The sequence below is a fragment of the Antechinus flavipes genome, chromosome 2 (assembly GCF_016432865.1).
Source record: "Antechinus flavipes isolate AdamAnt ecotype Samford, QLD, Australia chromosome 2, AdamAnt_v2, whole genome shotgun sequence".
NCBI lineage: Eukaryota > Metazoa > Chordata > Mammalia > Dasyuromorphia > Dasyuridae > Antechinus > Antechinus flavipes.
The window spans coordinates 629,064,755-629,073,431 of NC_067399.1; the positions used below are offsets into that span (position 1 = coordinate 629,064,755).

The window sequence follows — 8,677 nt, forward strand, 5'->3', positions numbered from 1 at the left end:
AACGAGCACATAGCCGATATTCTGGATTGATCCTGGGCCATAGACCAGCTTATGAAATTGTCTCATATAAACTTTTTTTAAAAATCACTTACATAATCATGTTTATACTTGCTGGGCCCTCAGAAGGAATATTTGCCCATAAAGTTCCTTGAGCCCAGGTAACCAAATTGCTGTTTTGACTAATTCTGTTTATAACAAATTCTGTGGCTAGGCTACAATCTAAAAAAGATTCTGAGTTTAGCACCTTTAGTGTTCTCAATGTGGCTTAGACCCAAGACTTTGATGTAAAAAAGCTTTCTTCCCCCGAATCCTAATTGTCAATCAGTTACCCATGCTATTTGAATTGCCTGCTTTGACCTCTTCCTCAACCAGTGTAGCTCTGGCCCAGGTCTGTGGTCTGAGGAGTACAGCGTCACATGATATTTCAAAATAAGCCTTCACAAAGACATGTGCACAGAACTTTCACCAAACAGCCACAGATATGTATTCATTTCCCTCATGTGCAAGATTGCTAAATTCTGAATCAAAGACATTAAACCCATGCTTCCAAAGAGCTTGGTCCAGGGTGGGAACTGAGGCAAATGGTAGGCAAACAAAATTCATTAAATGTATTCAAAAGACATGGACAAAAAAAATCACTCTTCAAACAGTCTGTAAAGGTAGGGACCCAGACAAGTAGCTATTTTGACTAATGTGTGACTTTTAAGTGCTTTGAACTCAAGTGATATCAGATAATAGGGGATAATTATCTCTGTGTACTTCTCTCTGTGTGTATTACAAGGGCAAATCTCTCTCACTTTGTTCAGCTATAAAATTTATTGAGATTGGGAGAAGGGCCTTAGAGAAATGATCTCTTGGAATTAGAATAAGACAAATTTTTTCTTCTCTAAAAAGAGAGGCTATTTGCATTGCTTTCCATCTGCTGTTAGTATTCACACTGCCCGGCAGTGTAATCCTTCATTTGAATTACTGAGGAAATAGAAAGAGAAAAACTGTAAGTACTTCAATAAGCATTTTCATTGTCCTCCTAACTTTTTTCAAAGCTCAGTTCAAATGTCCCCTCCAAAAAACCTCTTCTGATCCCCTTTCCTACTATCTCTTTCACTTTCCCTGAAATGATCTTGTCTTGCTTTGATCTTTGTCTTTGTTCAACTTGTCTCCTCTGATCAAATAGCTGGTCCTTCAGGGCAGGAACTATTCACTTTTCTCTTTAGATTCTCTGCATCAAGCACAATGACTGGCACAGAGAAGAATCTAAAAGGGAAAGTGCCTACCATGTTCCAGACTCTTTGTTGGAGTTCTTGTAGCTTTTCCTATGTAGGCACCTAGAATCAGGCAGAGCTCAATTAGCCTCCAAGATAAATGAGGTAGGTTTGGCTGGGGATACAAAGGCAAAACTGGAATAATCTCTAACCTCAGGAAACCTACATTAAAACCAAATTAAAACCAAATGAGCAAGCAAACAAACAAAAAACCACTTTACATTCTCCTGGAAGTATCCCAGTGTAATGGGAACAAAGAAAGTGATTCCAAGAGGGAAACATAACAATCAAGCTTAACGTTTCTGTGGTCATGAAAGGTAGCTACATTTGAAAAACAAAAGGAAAGGCTAGAAATTTTGGATTTTTGAGAATCTGAAATGTCATTATAGATTGTTTTAAGAGCAAAAGCAGCTCCAAATGTAAATAGTGCTATAGTGGCCCCAGCAAAGACCAAATTCATGTTTGTTTTTCATATGAGTTTCATTTGCAACTTTGAAATTTCCACTTTTTTAATTCAAAGTTTAAACTTCAAAAAATTAAAGAAACAAACAAAAATCTCCAACCAGTCAATAGCAGTGTAGTCACAATGGGAAAGATTTTCTCTCTGAAGACTTGCCTAAAGGAAGATGAATTCTTTTGGTAACAGTAAATCAAAACTGCCTGATGTTATGAAGGTTTGGGAATGTGTTTCCATGGAGTGAGTACTCACATAAGATATGAATCCTTGGGCTCAGAATTTTGTTAAGATGTATTTTATTGATTGTTTAATACTATACAAATATAAAGGCAAAGAAAGTTACCAGATGAACTCAATTTTCCTGAAAGCTCTAAGAGCTATAATTCAAGTACAAATCTTCCTTTTAGGAACTGCTTTGAAAAGATAGTTTGTGTTGTAGTGGCTAGAAGCTGGAAAATGAAAGGATGTCCATCAATTGGAGAATAGTTGAGTAAATTGTGGTATATGAATGTTATGGAATATTATTGTTCTGTAAGGAATGATCAGCAGGATGAATACAGAGAGGACTGGCGAGACTTACATGAACTGATGCTGAGTGAAATGAGCAGAACCAGGAGATCATTACATACCTCAACAATGATACTGTTTGAGGATGTATTCTGATGGAAGTGGATCTCTTCGATAAAGAGAGCCTTAATTGATCAAAGATGGACAGAAGCAGCTACACCCAGAGAAAGAACACTGGGAAATGAATATAAACTGCTTGCATTTTTATTTTTCTTCCCGGGTTATTTATACCTGCTGAATTCAATTCTCCCTGTGCAACAAGAAAACTGTTCGGTTCTGCACACATATATTGTATCCAGGATATACTGTAACCCATTCAACATGTAAAGGACTGCTTGCCATCTGGGGGAAGGGGTGGAGGGAGTGAGGGGAAAAATCGGAACAGAAGTGAATGCAAGGGATAATGCTGTAAAAAATTACCCTGGCATGCGTTCTATCAATAAAAAGTTATTAAAAAAAAAAAAAAAAGAAAAAGAAAAGAAAAGATAGTTTGTGCAAGTCTTTCAGAAGGGATCTAGAGAAATCTGTTCTTAGGCCAAACTGTCTCATATTGGTTACCCAGTCTGGACATATTGGAGGAGAATTTCCCTGGCCACAACCTGGGGGAAATCAAAAATCATCAGCTCATTGTCAAAGATGAAAGAAAAGAGATTTATTTCCACATCAGAAGAGACCCAGAAAGATAGATATAAAAATATATAGGACAACTCTGTTGTCATAATTGTAGAGTAGTTCCAAACTAAGCTTAGTTGTAGTGGGGTTCAGGAGCCCCATGGATAAGATTTTCTCTAGTCTGTGACTATACCTCTCAGGTACAATCTTTTCTTTCTTTTTTTCTTAAAGCTTTTTACTTTCAAAACATGTGAATGTATGATTTTTTAACATTGACGTTTGCAAAACTTTATGTTCCCAATTTTCCCCCTTCTCCCTATCTCTTATTCTAGATGGCAAGTAATCCAATATATGTTAGACATGTTAAAATATATGTTAAATTCAATATATGTATACATATTTATACAATGATCTTTCTACACAAGAAAGTAAAACAGGTCAAAAAGGGGGAAATGATAAAGAAAACAAAATAAAAGCACAACAGTAAAAAAAAAAGTGAAAATGCTATGTTGTGATCCACAATCAGTTCCCAGTCCTCTCTCTGGGTGCAGTTGGCTCTCTTCATCACAAGATCATTGGAACTGGCCTCAATCATCTCATTGTTGGAAAGAGTCATGTCCATCAGAGTTGATTATCATTTGATTTTGTTGTCATGTACAATGGTCTCCTGGTTCTGCTCGTTTCGTTCAGCATCAGTTCATGCAAGTCTCTCTGAAATCATCCTGTGATTGTTTCTTAAAGAACAGTAATATTCCATAGCGTTCATATACCATAACTTATTCAGCCATTCTCCAACTGACAGCCATCTGTAAAAATCTCTCTAAAATGTAATGTTCTCTGCTGAGATTTTCTTGGGGTCTCTGGAGGCAGCTTTCATTTCAGTTTAGTAATCACCACACGAGTAGCCAGGTGTTAAAGTTGAAATCCTTTATTGTCTCCTTCAAAATCTTGTCTCCTTCATTTGGGACTCAGCTAGTTTTCTGGAGGTCTTCCTCTCTTTTTGGTTCTGTGAGCTTGAGCTCCTGCCTCCTGCCTTTGAATCTCTCCAAATATCCAAAGGTTTGTGCTTCAGCCTCCAGCCACAACAAAAGTGGAAGATGGAATGAATCTGTCTCAGCCTCAGAGAGCTCCTAGTGCGCTTGTCTGAGAGCTTCTAGCTTATATGCTCCACACTGAGGACAAACCAATCATTATATCACTAGGAAACCATTATTTGTTGTAGGATTAAATCAATGCTAAACTAGATTTAAGCAGTCTCCTCAATTCCACTTAGTACCTTGTTTCAAGTTCTGGCCCATAACATCTCCTTGTAGGATTAAATCAATCATATTGAACCATGCTAAATTAGATAACTATTGTCTCTATCAATTCCACTGACTTAGTACCTTTAAGAATCCTTCCTTTCAAGTTTAGAGTTCTGGCCCAAAACAGGCATCCACTCAGTTTCCAGTTTCTAGCTCAAAAATTATTTTTTAAATATTATCCAATGTTTGGTTTCACTTCAGGTCAAAGTTTGTGAGACCCCAAACTGACAAAGAAATGCATTCAATCGAAGTACAACTCTCCCAAAGGTTCCCAGAAGCTCCACATTCCCCTGCATGATTAAGAAGCAAAGAAGATTTTGACCCTACTGATCATATCTGTTAATATTTGTTTACCAGGGCTTCTCCACTTGCTCTGTGCTGGTGAACTCAGTTCCTATTTGTCCCTATTTTACCATGGTATATGCTACCCTATGCTACCATGAAACTTAATAGAGGAAGAAAAAAATACTTCAAGATTTCTTTATTCCATTTATCAAACCCTTTTCTTCCTCAGAACCCAAATAGCACAAAGGTTATGTTAGGGACATCTGGGTTTTACTACAGAAACCCCCATCCTCTGAGGATCTTGAGGGTAGTGGAGAGGTCCTAGAGCTGACTTGAAGGAAGGTGGAGATCCCATTGAATGGAATATGTGAGATCCAAAACCTGTCGGGGGACCAGGTGCAATTCCAATCACCACTGGAGGACCACTGGGAAGGAGATAAACATATTTGGTAGATGGTTCTTTTTCAGCTGCTGGAGGAAGAGGAAGAGCTAGAGCTCTGGGAAATCCTGGCATAGGCTCAAGCGAAATTCCAAAGAACTTGGTTCCCTTTTTCTCCTTTTCTTTGCCTCTGGCGGCCCCGAGATCTTCCCCATTTCACCCGAAGCCTTCTCCCATTTATAATCACTTTGTTGTAAGGCATCTCTGCAGCCAACTCTGGCAGATTGCCTTGTGGCAACCTGGAGGAAAGCGCTCTGCAACCTGGAGGAAAGCGTTCTACAACCTCTGTGCAACCGTTCTCTTTCGGATCTCACCAAACTGGGAAAAGGGATTTCTGAGATCCCTCTCACTGATTGTATCTCCCAGGCCGAAAACATAAGTGCTAATGGTCTGAACCTCAGGGATCAGACGAGGTAGGGTTGAAGCTCGTTTTAGAAGTTTAATTGTCATAGGATGATTAATATCGTGGTAGCGATCTTGGAAGTTTTGATCAGCCAGAGGATCATCGGGGTCAATAGGTTTCTCGCGTCTGTGAGGACTCTCTTCTCCTCTTTTACTTCCCCTTCTCCCCCCAGAAGGAACAAAAGTGAGACGATTGCGTCAGTAGTGAAGGCTCGTCGGAGCCAATTGGAGCAGCATGTCCGTCGGATCTGCAGCTTTCCCAAGAATCCCCACAGGCCGAGTTCCCTCAGAGTTCCAAATCTGCAGCTCGACATGCGGGTAATGTTCTTTGTTCACATCAGACTTAGGCAGGTCATCCTTAAAGGAAGACCTGAATAAGCAAGCCATATTCTAGGACCAAAACGCAGGTCCCACCCGCATTTTTTTCCCCAAGTTTGCTTTAGTTTTGGCACACTTCAGTCTTCTTTTTTTCCTGAGGCAATTGGGGTTATGTGACTTGCCCAGGGTTGTTGGAATCCTTACTAACTGCTAAGTAATTAGAGTTGATCTAATCTTACAAGAAGTTGTTTTGGCCAGAACCTGAAACAAGGTACTAAGTAGAACTAATCAAGACAAGGCTTGTGTTCCCACCTTTACTCAAAGTCCACACCTTAAAGCTCTTTGGGCCAGAGAGCACTATGGGAGAAAACCCATAATCCCATTCTCTCAGAAGGTTCACATATAAGGCGAGACAGCCATTCCAGAATACACATTTTTTCCTCTTGGCTGGCTGATCGCGCTAGACTCGAGAGAAACGACTCTGCTGCAGAGAACACTTTTGGGATTTCAGTGGAGCTACGCCAGAAGCCCTCTCTCCGCGGCAAGTTGGTGCTGGGCTCCCCAGAAGGAGATAAGAGAGATCTTCCATCTCTGTTGGAGGCAGAAGAAGGCAGAGGCAGAGGCTGAAGAACAGAACCTTTGGATTTGGAGAAATCCGAAGGGCTCTAAGCCTCTAAACCGGCTGTCCTCTGAGAACAAACTCCAACATTTGAACTCTTAACACAGGGTCACACAGCTAGGAAGCGTTAAGTGTCTGAGGCCAGATTTGAACTTAGGTCCTCCTGACTTCAGGGCTATTGCTCTACCCACTGCACCACTTAGCTGCCCCCACACTTTAGTCTTCTTAAAACATATGCGAAATGGGGAGACTCGACAGAATACAGTAAATGGAAAAAACAAATTTTTCTTTTCTTTTCTTTTATATCTTTTTATTTGCAAGATAAATGCATGGGTATTTTTTCAGCATTGACAATTGCAAAACCTTTTGTTCCAACTTTTCCCCTCCTTCCCCCCATTCCTTCCCCGACATGGCATGTTGACATGTTAAATATATTGAAGTATAAGTTAAATACAATATATGTATACATGTCCAAACATTTGTTTTGCTGTACAAAAAGAATCGGACTTTGAAATAGTGTACAATTAGTCTGTGAAGGAAATCAAAAATGCAGGCGGACAAAAATAGAGGGACTGGGAATTCTATATAGTGGTTCATAGTCATCTCCCAGAATTCTTTCACTGGATGTAGCTGGTTCAGTTCATTACTGCTCTGTTGGAATGATTTAGTTCATCTCATTGTTGAAGAGGGCTATGTTCATCAGAATTGATGATCATATAGTATTGTTGTTGAAGTATATAATGATTTCCTGGTCCTGTTCATTTTACTCAGCATCAGTTCATGTAAGTCTCTCCAGGCCTTTTTGAACTCATCCTGCTGGTCATTTCTTACTGAACAATAATATTCCATAACATTCTATATCACAATTTATTCAGCCATTCTCCAATTGATGGGTATCCATTCAGTTTCCAGTTTCTGGCCACTACAAACAGGGCTGCCACAAAAATTATTGCACATACAGGTCCCTTTTCCTTCTTTAAAATCTCTTTGGAGATACTAAAAAAGGGAAAGGGACCGGTATGTGCCAAAATGTTTGTAGCAGCCCTGTTTGTAGTGGCTAGAAACTGGAAAATGAATGGATGCCCATCAATTGGAGAATGGCTGGGTAAATTGTGGTATATGAATGTTATGGAATATTATTGCTCTGTAAGGAATGACCAGCAGGATGAATACAGAGAGGCTTGGAGAGACCTACATGGACTGATGCTAAGTGAGATGAGCAGAACCAGGAGATCATTATACACTTCGACAACGATATTGTATGAGGATGTATTCTGATGGAAGTGGATTTCTATGACAAAGAGACTTAACTGAGTTTCAATGGATAAATGATGGACAGAAACAGCTACACCCAAAGAAGGAATACTGAAAAATGAATGTGAACTATTTGCATTTTTGATTTTTTTCCCGAGTTATTTTTACCTTCTGGATCCAATTCTCCCTGTGCAGCAGGAGAACTGTTCGGTTCTGCAAATATGTATTGTATCTAGGATATACTGCAACATATTTAACATATATAGGACTGCTTGCCATCTTGGGGGGGTGGAGGGAGGGAGGAGAAAAAATGAAACATAGGCGATTGCAAGGGATAATGTTGTATAAAAATTATCCTGGCATGGATTCTGTCAATACAAAGTTATTATTAAATAAAATAAAATTTAAAAATAAAATAAAATAAAATCTCTTTAGGATATAAGCCCAGTAATAGCACTGCTGGATCAAAGGGTATGCACAGTTTGATAACTTTTTGAGCATAGTTCCAAATGGCTCTCCAGAACAGCTGGATGTATTCACAATTCCACCAACAATGTATCAGTGTCCCTGTTTCCCACATCCCTCCAACATTCCACATTATCTTTCCCTGTCATTCTAGCCAATCTGACAGGTGTGTAGTGGTATCTCAGAGTTGTCTTAATTTGCATTTCTCTGATTAATAATGACTTGGCGCATCTTTTCATATGGCTACAAATAGGGAAACACACAGTATTTAAGAGAGGCTTTAGCAACTAAATTCAAAAGAACTGATTGATCCTGATATAGGAGAAAGAGAAGAGTGATCAGAGAAGACCAGATGAGGAAAGAATACAGAGTTCTTACATATTCATATTGTATATTTATATATACATATACTATACATGCATTTGTATATGCACATTTATATATTTGTGTGTATCTATATATGTGCACACAGACATACACACAGACATATATGTCTATGTAGATATATACAGATAACACATGCTCTCAGATTACATGAAAATAGCCAATATTGCTTTTCCTATCTATGTACCAAATTTGGATTTTTTTCTTCCCTGGGCCAAATTCTTCCTAAAATACTTTGTTTTTACATTATTTTCTTAATTTTTCATTTTCAACGTTTCTTAGGATAAAGCGATATTCCATCACATTCAT

At 38.9% G+C, this 8,677-nt stretch overlaps 1 pseudogene; it reads right to left on the bottom strand.

The window, feature by feature from the left end:
- Nucleotides 1-4,740: 4,740 nt before the first annotated feature.
- LOC127546959 (pre-mRNA-splicing factor RBM22-like) lies at nucleotides 4,741-8,677 on the bottom strand (annotated as a pseudogene).